This window comes from Melopsittacus undulatus, chromosome 3, assembly GCF_012275295.1.
Source record: "Melopsittacus undulatus isolate bMelUnd1 chromosome 3, bMelUnd1.mat.Z, whole genome shotgun sequence".
NCBI classification, from domain to species: domain Eukaryota; kingdom Metazoa; phylum Chordata; class Aves; order Psittaciformes; family Psittaculidae; genus Melopsittacus; species Melopsittacus undulatus.
The window spans coordinates 104,227,648-104,241,511 of record NC_047529.1 but is presented as its reverse complement, the minus strand read 5'-3'; the positions used below and the strand labels follow the sequence as shown (position 1 = coordinate 104,241,511).

General features: G+C 38.9%; 1 long non-coding RNA gene across 1 annotated transcript; it reads left to right on the top strand.

Moving 5' to 3' along the window:
• Positions 1-6,228: 6,228 nt before the first annotated feature.
• LOC115946975 (uncharacterized) lies at positions 6,229-13,864 on the top strand. The gene is made up of 3 exons (XR_004549487.1): positions 6,229-6,277; positions 9,820-9,862; positions 13,654-13,864. It is a non-coding gene; the product is annotated as an uncharacterized lncRNA (long non-coding RNA).

Sequence of the window (13,864 nt, the reverse complement as noted above, 5' to 3'; positions counted from 1 at the left end):
CCTGCTTGCTTTCCTCCTCTGCCCACAAAGGCCTGGATTTTTACCTTTCATTCTATATTTGTATATGTTTTATGTATTATGAAATACTTATTGTATATTGGATTGTATATTTATTGCATAATTTTATATTCTATTATTATTTTAGTCTTATGCATTACTTAAAAGAGGGCCATTATTATTTAGATTCAGGACTCCAAGATCCATCTGTGATTTATAGTTTATACAACCTTAATTCAGCCCTTACAATCTGAAATATAGATACAACATTGTTTTACTATAGTTTACTAGTACTGTTATGCTGCTTCCAATATATAAACTAGTTAGATTTAGCTTTGGCACTATGCAGTATGGACAATCATAATAATGAGCTGGGCAGCTGCCTGTCCCTCATTCAGGCCATGCCGTGATGGAGCAATGCAACAGGAGAGATGACATAGCTGAAGTGGTCTGTCTGGTGGGGAAATACTTTCAGAACTTAAGAAGACTGCTGCTCCCTTCTGGAAAAGCAGCTCATGTGAGTACTGGCTCTTAAAATATTCAAGTTTAAACGTAAAATAAATAAAATAATATTTTACGTGTATTGATCATTAAATATTTATTATAAAGGTCATAAATATATAAAAATAAGGTCATAAATATATAAAAATAAGGTCATAATTATTATAATCCCTAAGTAAAGGAACCAACAAATGTTTGTATAGCACTTTGAAAACAAGCACGAAGCACGAAAGTGCTCTGTACTCTAAGTACCTCTTTTAGTATTATAGAATCATAGAGTCATAGAGTAGTTAGGGTTGGAAATGATGCAAGTATGATGTACCTCAGCAAGTGCCAATTATCTCTAGAGCTGGTTCAAAGTTACTTCTGTAATGCTTTTTAAACATGTCAGGAAAGAGAGAACTATTATACAGTGCAATACAGAAGATGTCATCACCCTTACTGGTACCATGCAAACAATTCAGCTGGTTTTTGATCCATGAGCCATATGGATTCCTCTAAAAAGGTCCCAGACTAGTTATACCTCAGTATAGTGTATCTGTGAGAAAAGTAGTAAGATTTAAAATATGGTATGTTTTTATATCATGCTTTGTTATGTGAGTGCAATTCAGCAACAGCAGAATCCTGATTTCTGCCCAAAGCTGGCATGGACTAAACACAAATGATTTTCCACTGAATTTTAGTTTTCCAAAAGCAACTTTCCAGCCAAAATGGCCTGGTCCCAGGTTCTGTTTTAATTAAAACAAGAATGTTAGAAGTTAATTAGCCAGCACTGGTCCTTTTTCAAAAATTCTGTGGCTTTTACAGGTTTCCAGATGAGGGAAGAAGAAATTTCCAAATGGTTGCATTGAAATGGCTTTTTCTACCCAGTTTTGTGTCAGCTTCTGTAATGAAAGTTTCAAAAGAAATTATTTCGCATTGCCTCAAATAGCATCGTGCTGAAATAGGAGAGCAAGTAGTGACAGGACAAAGGGTAATGGCTTAAAACTGTAAAAGGAGAGATTTAGATTAGACACTAGGAAGTTCTTCCCTATGAGGGTGGTGAGGCACTGACAGAGGGTGCCCAGAGAATCTGTGGCTGCCCCATCCCTGCAAGTGTTCAAGGCCAGGTTGGGGCAACCTGCTGTAGTGTGAGGTGTCCCTGCCCGTGGCAGGGGGGTGGAACTGGATGAGCTTTAAGGTCCTAGCTTTAAGGTCATAACCTAAACCTTTCTATGATTCTATGCCTGCTTTAGTAGTTGCGAAGAAATCATGTTTTTTTCTCTTGCTGAAAAGGCATTCTATTGCATGTTGAACAACAAGACAGTAACAGAAATGGTTGCTCTTAAAAAATGTGTCTCTAGCAGAGATAGAAGAATAAAACCAGACTGGAAACTATTTAATAAATTGTCTTTAATAAAGCACTGTTTTTTCTGGAATAGCATTAAAAACCTGCAAGGTGTTCCTGGGAAATAATTTCACTGGCATAGCTTTAACCTACATGAAATGATCTCAGGATGGACACCACCACTTAAGCAGCAAACACTAACAGAGGCTAGATGGGACGTGAGAAGAGAAAATCAGAGTATCGATGCACAAATGCTGACTACCATCTGGCAGCCTGGCACAGATGTCATTTACTGCTGTTCATGAATCAGAAACCAGTTAAATTTAACGGATTTAGCAGTCTATCTATCCTTGTGCAAAGTGAGGTAATACAAGAATTATTCCTCAAAGTTGCAAACCACATCTTTCATTATTTTATGAACAGATATTCTTGATAATTTTTTAATTAAAGTAGTTTTTCAGTTTAAAGTAATATTGTAAATACACAACTTACAGAAACTAATAGCAACAAAATAATAGTAATCTTTCAGTACTAGAGTGTGTGTGTTTCAAGTCTGCTTTTCAAGAAAGCACTGCTAGCTGAAGGGGTAACTGCCAAATGGTGGGATTTTTTCATTCAGTGGAATAAAAGAGGAAGTTTTCAGCTTAATTTTCTTAGAAAAACACATGTAGGGGTGTTTTTTCTAAGAAATGTGGTTATTTTGCTGAGTATCTGTGACTAAAGCTCTATTATGGCATTATGTAGCCATACATACATATTTTAAAGTGTATGACATTATAAAGCACTAAAAAATCCATAGCACAATTGCAGATACCATCCCGTGTTTGCGTTTTAATTTTTGGAGTAATATTGACATGTTTACAACATTCAGGGATTAAGTTAAATTCCCAACATCTCCTTATAAAAGCAAAGCTCCGAACTCATCAGCTGCAAGTGAATATACTGAGATGTCGTCATTAATAATGGCAACCAATTCATCTTGCTTATATATTGTGTCATGAAAAACATCCTACATGGGTGATAGAAGATATTAATTTTATTAAAGCTTTATCAATTCCCTACTTCAACCCCTTGAACTTTTAAATTTTGATGATGTAATTAGGACAAAAAAATATTTTCAGAAGGAAAAATTACAATGTTTTATTCAAAACAGAAGACAAAGTGCTGCTCAAACATTAATTCTGGCCTGCACGTGAGATGATGACCGTAAAGCAGAGAAGCAGGGAAAGAGTGAAAGCAAAGGGAAGCACAAGCCACCAAACCACTTATAAAGGCTTTTTAAAACACGGTTGCTTCTCGAATTATACTGTTAACATTAACTACTCTGCTAAATGTCATTTCAGAGCAGCTTGGCTATGCTGGGACCAATAATGTTTCAGCAGATGTTAACAGTGAGGGAATTTAAAGATTACAGAGTTTCATGGGTGTAGTAAAGCTGCAGTGGGAACAGAAATATTACCATAGCTGTTATGTTCTGAGTGCACCACATCTACTGACAAGTAATACATGAGTGATAGTGAGGACCAGGGGAACATAACTTTATACTTACTGGTCAGCAGCCTATAAATTCCATAAATTAAACAAAGTTTTATGTATTTTTCATTTCTTTTCAGAATGATCCTCTCTAAGGGCCTCTGCTTCATGCTAATTCCACCGACAAAGCGAAGCTCTGTCTTTCAGCATTTTTTCATAAGGGTATTTCCCCACATATATGTTCCTTTTCCCTCTGCTTCCTACCCTTCACTTGAAAGGTTTTCACAAGCAGTGCTTTCTCCCCAGTGATCTTCCATGGGTCCAGCCTTGATAATGAACCAAAGAGAGGTAGATACCAGCTTTGGAGGAGGAAGGCCCTTCATAGAAAGATCTTTTATCCAAAACAGGGACAGACATTTTGTGCACAGCTTCTGCCCAAGGTCTAAATATTCATCATGGCTTACTGAGACCATTAGAAATTTAGACGTTCACAGAGAAGTTGGTATCTTTAAATTTACCTTCTTAAAATGTTAAAGCTGCAGCCTGAGATGAACAAGGCAAACTAAAAGGATATGGTACCATGTAACAACATCTAGTGTGGTTCTAGCAGTAAATGGAGTGTGGGGTTAAATAAATTGGTCAAACATTATATATAGCTGTCAGATATGGGATGCATGTTTGCTTGTGGACCTAGGTGCAGAGAGAGAGCATGAGCCAAGTGTCTATTACAGAGACCATGACTAAACTTGCAGAAAGCATGAATGTCTATATCTGGCTTGATTACTTATGTATGGATAAAGTTTTAAGTTGAATTAATTTAAAATGTTATGTTTAGTAAGCATCACTTACCAGTCATTTAAAGAAATGAAGAAACAAAATTTATTCTACTATCTATCAAAGAATGAAATAGATTGTAATTTGGAGTGAATGTATCTGGCGCTGTTACCAAAAGGAGACCAGGAAAAGGTTATTAATGTAGCCACAGTTTAAAGGCGCTCTCATAGGGCTTTGTGACTTCTTTTCAGATTTCAAGTTGGGCATTAGGAGGGAAAGGGACGACCTTTTGTCTTCTTCCATCACAGAGTCCACTACAAAGTGCCACTGATATGAAAGTTCCCTTCCCATGATGATGACTGTGCAGAGCCCACTGCCAGTGTTGGTCCCCCCCCAGACCTTTCCCTTAGTGAGTTAATCGTGCGTATGAAAGAGAACAACACAGTACCAGTATGATGCTCATTAGGATAGAAGATCACAATACAAAAGACTACTACTTTTTATTTTGATGGTGGTCTTTCACTGTCTATCATAAACATAGTGAAGCAGGCTTTCTCTATCCAGCTCTCCTTTTACTGGCCACAAATCACTGCTGACAGGATGTTTTATGCCTAAATCCGTTTACTGTCCTTGTTGGTATTCTTTAAATTAATATTTATAAGCTGAGAGAGACCTAAAAGGAGGCAGCAGTAAAATATCTAAGTGCTTCAGTTTGGGTTGAGCTGATTTTTTTCCTTCTTGAACACTGATATTCCCTAATTACAAGTGACCCAGGCATGTTTTGTCTCTACTGTTGCAAGCCTACAAATCAGTGCCTTCCACAGTATTGTGGCTGACAAAAGGGGAGGTTCAAAGCAAACCAGTTTGTATGATATATTGGGCTAATAGGTATGGGTACAGGGTGAAAAGGAAGAAAAAGAAATACCTTCAGAAAAATGCCTTAAGAGAAGTAACTTAAAGATGAAACAAATGACTTGGCTATGGAAAAAAAAAAAAAGAAAGAATAATGTTTGAATTGGAAAAAGCAACCGATTTAGTTGCTGTAATTTTTAAAACTGTGGGAAACAAACCAGAGGGCATATTGAGCTCAAAAAAACCCTCAGCTGGGCATATTCAGATTCTGACTGGATGATACATACTCACACCCTCAGCAAAATGACTGTTTTCATTAAATCAGTATGAAGGACACTTATTTTATGTACCAAAAAATAAAACTGTTAGGCAAGCTGAAATTAGAACAAAACTGATTAAAAAGTAAAATCTTGTTGCATTCAATCTTTTCCTCCTTTTTGTTACTACTTTGATTTTTTTTAACTTGATGTCTTCTTTCAAAGTAGATGAAGGGTGTGCAACAAAAGAAAAGCAAATATAATAAAAACTGGATCAGCTGTCACCACCTTAGCATGTAAACGCGTGAAAACAATGAGGATGGTTAAGCTGGGAAAAAAAAAGCAGAGATTACAAATGGTGGAGACCTCATAAAATGTCATTCTAGGGAGAATAAAATCATAAAAGAGAAGAGGAGCAGACGATTCTAACCTACAAGTGGTGAATCTGCACCCTAGTCCTGATGCAGATGAGGTTTTGGCACATTAATTGTTTTGTGATTAGATGGGAGGATCCCGAAACAGAAGGTAGCAGATAGCTAGACCATGCAGGATGTAATAGACCCAAATCACCGCTGTCTGTAGGCTGTGTGAAATTCTTTTCATAAGGAATCATAGAATCATAGAATAGTTAGGGTTGGAAAGGACCTTAAGATCATCTAGTTCCAACCCCCCTGCCATGGGCAGGGACACCTCACACTAAACCATATCACCCAAGGCTTCATCCTGCCTGGCCTTGAACAAATGAGACTTTTTATGTTCTCCAGGTAACAGAGAAACAACTGAATAGTTTGCAATAAAACTGCTGAAAGATGCAAATACAGATCTTTCTAATCTACTATTCATGCCCTTGTACCCACTATACCTCTGCCTCTAAGGATTGTCTAAAAGGTGGGTTACTGCGTATCTGTTGCACTTTGAGAATGAAGCCATTCACCACCCTATTTTATTCACTCTGCAAAGACTTAGAGACATAAATGAGATTTTTCTTGCTCAAAACTTCTTTTGACTATTTCTTGTATTTGCAGATTTGATCTATTATGCTTAACCAAACTTTCTTCATCACCCTTGGCTGCTGTACCTCTGAACCAGTGTGCTGGTAAGTCTTCATTACCTATTTTCCCAGTAGTGTTATACTTCATACATGCTACAGTCACACATTACAATAGGACACATTTGATATATGTGAAGAAGACTGGCAAATAAACCGTTAATTCTTTGGTATCTCAAAACTGCTGTTCTTCTGTGTTCAAAAGCCTAAGCTGCCGCAGGTAGTCTTGCAAACCTCTTTATGAACAGTGCTTCTGTCAGCTGAGATAGCCTACTCTCACAATTATAAACCAGGAATGATTAGGCTCCCCCTAAATCCTATTCTTTCCGAGCAAGATAAAATTATAAGACTTGTAGAATAAGCCGATCATCTGCTGACGGCAACTAATTCTCACATAAGTCTCTCTGCACTTGGGTAATCAAGTATCCAAAGTGATTCATTCTTGAGCTTAAAAGGAGAAGGCGCTTTGACACCTAGGCCTCTACCTTGAATCCCCAGGTACAATGACACACGTGTGAAACCTGAGGCAGGGCATACGTGACAGGATGTATGTGATATTAGAATCATAGAACAGTAGAATAGTTTGGGTTGGAAAGGACCTTAAGATCATCCAGTTCCAACCCACTGCTATGGACAGGGACACAAAAGACTAGAAAGCAAGATATAAAATGCAGGATGATGCAGTACAGCAGATGTGAACTTAACAAGTGCTAAATCTGCCAATGAACTCTTAGTTCACTGTTCTTGGACCTTACTCCTCCTCCTCTTTGTAAGGGTGCAAATATAAGCAGAGAGAGATATATTGGAAAAGCAAAATGTAACAACATTGTCCTTTGCCTCTTTTTCTTGAGTTTTACTTTGGACCCTTTCAGATGGATTAAGTACACCACAAATACAGGGGGACCCTTTCTCTAAGCCAATGGTTCTCTGCTTCTGCAATGAGTTATCCAGCCTTCCTTGAAATGATGCCTCTGTTCAAGTGAACCATACTGAACACTTTTCAGGGCTGCATTTTTCTTGGGCCCTACAAAACTTACAGCTTTCGCCTTCTTTTGTTTATATGTTGATTCCTAAGGCAGACCGTGGGACTGTCCAAATTCAAACAAGATATTGATGTATTCTGTGCTTTTTCAACTTGCTTAGGATTATTTGGGTGGCTGTTTTTGTTCATGTTTTTTTCTTGAAGAAAAAAGTGTAACTGGAATACTAAAGCAGTTTATAAATATTTTTAGGCGAAAAAAAGTCTAAATCCTTCATTGTATTCCAGCCATTCACCAGTTAAGATAATACTGTTAATGTACTGTGTTTCCTTTGTTCCATTATCAAGACTGAAAGCACTGTACTTCTCAATAGTGCGTCAGAAAATCAGCCATGAAATATGGCAGTAACTGCTGCCATTTAGTAACTGCATAGCAGTTACTAAACACTCCTCCTTATTCTGAACATTTTTTCTTATGAGAAGATGCCTGTGTGGAGCTTTTCCGCTCAAATGTCACTAAAAAGTCTACACCTTTTAGTCATGTTTTTCCTATAAGTTGGATGAAGTTTACACGTACACACAACCAATCATTTGATGAAGGAATCTGTGCCTATGGCTGAGGGATGCTTGTTAAATGGACTGTCATACTTTCTAAACACACTTTCTCCAGTGCTCTGACCTGAAACAAAGCCCCACGGCAATAATTTTCTATAGCTGAGAGACCTTTAAATTGAAATGTTTGGAAGTTTCCTTTCCATTGGCTCCAACCCATTGTTCTCAATAGCCTATTTACTGTAACTTCCAGCTGTCCTAATAGGGACAGAATAGTCAGCTCCCTCTTCCATGCTGTGCTGTCAAATGCCTCCCTGTGTCCTGGTGTGCAAGCTCTACTCCTTTTGGGGAAAATCCTTTGGAAATCAGGTATTTCTGATCTGCACACTTGCATGCGAATGTCTTAGGCAGGATGTACATTTTCAGTTCAATGATTTTGGCTAAGAATGTAACAGCCGTGTCTGGGGTTTGTATTGGAATTCCTGGATGTTGAGCCTGATGATGTGGGAAGTTCAGGAACAGCGTTATCCTTTTCATTTACTGTTCTTCTCTGCCTCTGCAGGTGGCTTGCTGTTACCTTGCCTCGGTGCAGTTAATTTCCCATTGCTCTTTCTCTGCTTTTCCATTTCCTATCCAGAAGCTAGTCTTTTGGGGCTGAATAAAGTTCGTTTCTCTCTCTTCTCTACTCATATCTTTCCTCATTCTTTTATGTCACAGCCTTAATGTCTCCTACTCACTACCCAACCATTTCCCTGGTGATTTTTTTTGGTGGGGGAAGGACAGGGGAACAGGACTTATGGGCTGAGCTGAGATAAGACAATCTTTATTACCAGTTTCATGTGTTCTGCCTGAAGTAGACAGAATTTACTTCAGGCCAGGGGGTTCTAAAGAGAGAGGATGCAATTTAGGTACTTAAGTGCTTTGAAGTCTTCTTCCCCTGGCCTAAAAAGATGAAATCTTGTGGTGCTTCACATAGCAAGGTCTCAGTACCAAGGCTGATGCCGTCTTCAGAGTCTAATGAGGGAATTATGGCCATCTGTGTTTGGCCCGAGTTATGAGGGGCTGCATAGTAAAGAAGTTAGAAATAAAAGGAACAGGAAGGAGTCTTCAGGCTGCAAGAAGGCTTTGGATGTCCACAAAACTCTATCCATTAAACTCCTCTGTGGGCTAAAGCCGTAAATAAGGAGCTCTGAGCTGCAGCGTGAGACTTCAGTGCTGCCACATCAACAGCTGTAAATCTGCTCTTGAGCTCCTCTTGCTTACCCTGTAGGGGAAGCACAATTCTGCCTGGATGAGCAGTAGCATTTGGTGGCAGCACTCTGGCAAACAGACTTCCAGATGTTTGATGAGAATGACAGCCTCCGAGTGCTTGAGTGTGTGCATGCATTGCCACTCTTTAAAATTCAAGGCTAGCTCGCAGCATTATCAGGGAGTGAAAATGTCAAAAGAAGACAGTGTTCATAGCAGGCATTGCATTTCAGGCCTTAGGAGGAAAAAGAAAACTGAGGGAAGACAGCACTGAATCATTTTAATAAGTAAAGAGGGGGGCAGTAGTTAGAAAAAGTCTGGAAAATGTGGAAAAGACTGTGACCCCCAGCCCAAACCTGTGTGCCAGCACTTGTCTGGCCAAATTGAGGGGTATGTCAGATCTCTGTGCCCCATCGCATCTAGTCTGCATCTCCACACCCTTGCCAGGCTCCATTTCCAGCTTTCCTGCATTCAGGAAAATAAGCTGTATTTTTCCCTATGATGCCTGTCTTGTGCCTCTGACCTTCATCTGACTCCTTCCACAGATGTCTTTCATTGCCATGCCATTCCTGCAGACACCAGTCACTCTTCTGCAATATTTGCTTTCCACGCATCCCAGTTTTCCTCTGTACCTGAGGTGTGCCTTCCTTCTATCCATCACTTGCAGAGTCAACACAGTTGCACAGCACATAGCTTACACCATACCCTCTTCTCTCCTCCTTTGTCTATTTGGCCTACGTAGGTTGCATGTATAACAGTATTTTAACCTGATCTTTTTATCTTTTCCCCATTATCTGGAATGTTATTTTAGATTTCTCTGGCTGATTGCATATCTGAGTAGGAAAAATATATAGGTAAGTGAATCTATTAAGAAGCATTATCATTTCCCAAACAGGATTGGGTTTTATTTTTTTCAAGTTTGAGAGCTAATCATGTTCTTAAGTATCTCAGCTGTTGCCATTTCCATATTGGTTTATTTCCTTCTGATGAAAGCTTCTTATGAAAATCATCTACTGATGGCATGAGTATTTACTGGTAAAAATGTAAAACTATTTCTGTGTTCTCATTTAGTTATGCTCCCTTCCATGTGGAATTCCTGCTTTACAAAATATCACATGCATGTTTCCCAGTGCACTGGTGGTCTTTGCAAGTATGCGTATTTCAGATATAAGCTTTGCTATCCCTGCAGAAAGCAAACCCTTTGCTTCAGATATAAATATATTACAATCTTCTTTTCTTCCACTTGAATATAAATCTCCTGTTATATGACCCAGTTATCCCTTTGCAAAGACAAGAATCTTGCCTTTTGGTTTTTTGAAAGAGATTTCAGATGGATCTGGCAGTGTTAGACAAGGCATCTAAGGGTCAAAGTGGCTGAGTGCACTGATTGCACCTTCTTTCCTCTGTGTGCCATGCTGAAGCATGGGTTTTGACAAAGTACTTGCACATTATCCTGATAAACACTGTCCTTCTTGTGAAGCATCTGTAGCACTCTGCTGAGCGTAAGGAAGCTTATGGCTCAGTGCACTGCTCTTACTCCAAAGCCTCTGTCGTCTTCCTTAAATAAACACCAGGGACTGACGCTTTCCCTGGTGTAACACCACTGACCTCTCTGAAATTACACCAGGCATGAACTTGATCAAATTTGTCATCAGATCCATTTTGTACCAGCAAGAGCACAGATGAATGAGGCAAGCCATCCCACAAGTCCCATCCAGGGCTTTTCAGTTGCTTCCACTATTACCCCAGGCTCCTTCCTCACCTTAGGCTGAAGGGAATGATAAGGTCCAGCTTGTCAGGACTTATTACTTATTCACAAAACTCCCACACCTTTGACACATCTGTCAGTTTTTATACCAAAAATGGATAAGCAAAGATGCTGAAGTTTCCATACAGCACACTGGAGGGCAGACCTTTTTACCACACCCTTAAGGCTTTCATGTCAGGTCTTAGTTGCAATGACAGAGCAGTGTGGGAGAGCTATCATTTCATCTGGCCGTACTGTGCTTTCCTCTGGACAGATTATACTTGCCCCCTGGTATTAAGAGAATTAAGCTTTCATCCTTCACATAAAATATATATAAATAAATAAATGTGGAATGTAGTTGTTATAAATATATAACATCAAACATCCACTTTATGTTAGAATTCTTGATTAGATGAAGATATTTCCTTGTTTTTTTCTCCAACACTTCCCAAAAATAAATCTGGCACATTGCCACCTCATAGAGATCAGTCTTTTGCAGAGCAAACAGCATTTCTGGGGGTAAAAAATAGGAAATCAAGAAGGGCAAAGCACAGAATAGAAGGGTGCCTTTTCTAATGAGTTTGTGAGCAGATCTGTAATTTAAACTTGACACACAATTCAGATTAATACTGAGGCCACCTGTGATCTTAGGAAACGTTATATTCAATACTGTGTTGGCTAATGGTTGCAAAGGATATGGATACGCATGGCTGGTTTACGACAATTCTGTCTGTATACCAAATGTATTTATTCCAGCATTTGGGCTTTGTTTGCATTTAAAACAAAAGAAAGGCTGCTTATTAATTTTGCATGAGCTTTTTTGGCTATCTTATTCAGGGCCAAATTCTTCTTTTCAAAGTCCCTGTTTTCTAAAAATAACCATAACTAGGAACAATGCTGTTATAATGCTTTAAATCATCAATATCCTGGTGGAAGAGAAAGAAAAGGATGTATGTGTGACAAAGTTCTTCAGTGCCAGCTTGTATAACATTTTGGTCTGAGCTGTTCTTGGGAATCCATAATGCATTCAAAACCTGAATTTCATGGACTAAACTTCCATGATAAGTTTCCATGCTAGCAATGAAGTTGTCAGCCCTTGTGAGCACATTTGTCTTACTCAATATTGCAGTTTTGGTGACTTCTTTCTTATAATAGTATATGCCTAAAAAGAGCAAGGTATTAAATAATAGTTTTTTCTCTTGACTTCCAAGCATAGATAATGTGACAGTTGACTGTACCTCAGGACTTCTTTACAGAGTTGTTTTGCTACTACTTTTCAATCTGTGGCAAAAAAAATGAGCACGTTAAATAACAAATTGAGTAGAGTTATTCTTCCTCGTGCACATATTACTCTTTTAATCTATATCATCTCTTCAATAGTAGTAGCAATAATAATTTTAAAACCCATAGACTCCCTGCAGTGTTGTTAAGATGTCAGGTTGCTCCAAACATTAAAGCTAACAGAAGCCAATTCAGGTAAGATAAAGTGACCCTCCCAGACAACATATCTCAATGTGTACCTACATATTGCTGCTTAAACATTATTCTTTTCATAATCTTTATCATCAATGAAACTGAACTGCCTTCCTGATTCTCACTGGTGTGTATGGATATGGAGACAGGAAAGGGTGGAAATTGCAACAGGAACATCTTCAAATGAGCCAGTAACATTGTGTGAAGCAACCTCTTTTCCCTGCTTTGTATTCTACCTTCACTTCCAACTTAGATGAATGAAGGCAGTACACAGACAGAATAACAAAAGTACCATAAACAATTACATCATCAAAACAAACATCATATGCTATTTGCTTAAAATGTGGTGGTCCAGAAATGATATTGTAGTTCCTTCCTCAAAGCATCCTGACTGCAACTAAACTCAGACCAGTTTTCAAGTAGATAAAGCCTTGTTACTGTGATTTTGTTGCAGGAAAATCTCTCCCCTGCACTGGCTTTTCCATTCTTACACAACTCAGTTTATGTATTGCTGCAACAGATTCAGAGCACTGTACTGATTGAGCACCCGAGATGGGTCCTGCTGAAGACACTGGCAGGACTCCCCTTGACTTAGGCCACAGATGGATCTGAAGTGGAATGTGAATGGGCAGATACATCCTGGATGCTTCAAAGATATATTGACTCTCAGGCATCAGTTTTGCCTGAAGCAGGATGAAGTTAAACAATGGTGGAATGATGATCTTTGTTTTGAAAAGATGACAGTTGTGGGGGAGGTAAAAGAGGAGCCCTCCTTCTAATTATATTACAGACCTATACCAGGATGCTGAAAAGTGTGATGAGGCCCCAAAACAACAAAGCAGCTAAGCATAGGCTTAAAATTAAGCATTTCTTTAAGTATTTTGCTGAATAAGGATGAGATCATTCACATACTTAAAGTGAAATGCATGTTTAAGTGCTTTGCTGAATCTGGGCCCAGATACATAAACCATTAAACAGTCACTTTATGAAAAGCTGGAAAGCTGTTATATAATTTCTAGACCTTTTAAGTCATGTCTCCTACATTTCCCACTATCTCTTTCTTATTAGCTCAAGGAAGAGGTTTTTAAAGCTCCAGTTCACCCAAAACGATAATGTTCATTGCTACCCGATTGTAATTCAAATTGCTCCATGCAGCCCCGAGCATGTGTTCAAACATATAATCAAGCAAACAGGAGACTTGAGTCTTGCCAGTTGGAATACTGTCGGTCGCAGATGCTACATTTTCTCTCTTTTTTTTAAAGCATAAATAAGGATGCTTAGAGAGGTTGTGATAAAAGCTGGACCTTTCCTGTCCGTTTTTGGTGCTCTGTTCCTGTGGCTTGGGTTATTTGGGTACATGTTGCTTTGTGTCTGTGAGGGCTTGTTTCTTATGTGTTTTTTCCTCTCTTTCTATCCCCTGGTCAGAGAAGCAGAACTCGTCACCTGGAGTGAAGGCTGACAGGAATGAACATAGGCAGGAAACAGCGTGACACACACATTGTCATGCATGACTGACCAGCAGCCATCAACAGCAATTAAACATCGAGAGCACTGGATCCTTTTGGACAGGTTCAAGTTTCCTGGCACTGCTGTGATTAGATGTTTTGCACTGTTTCCCTGTAGTCAGTATGTGACA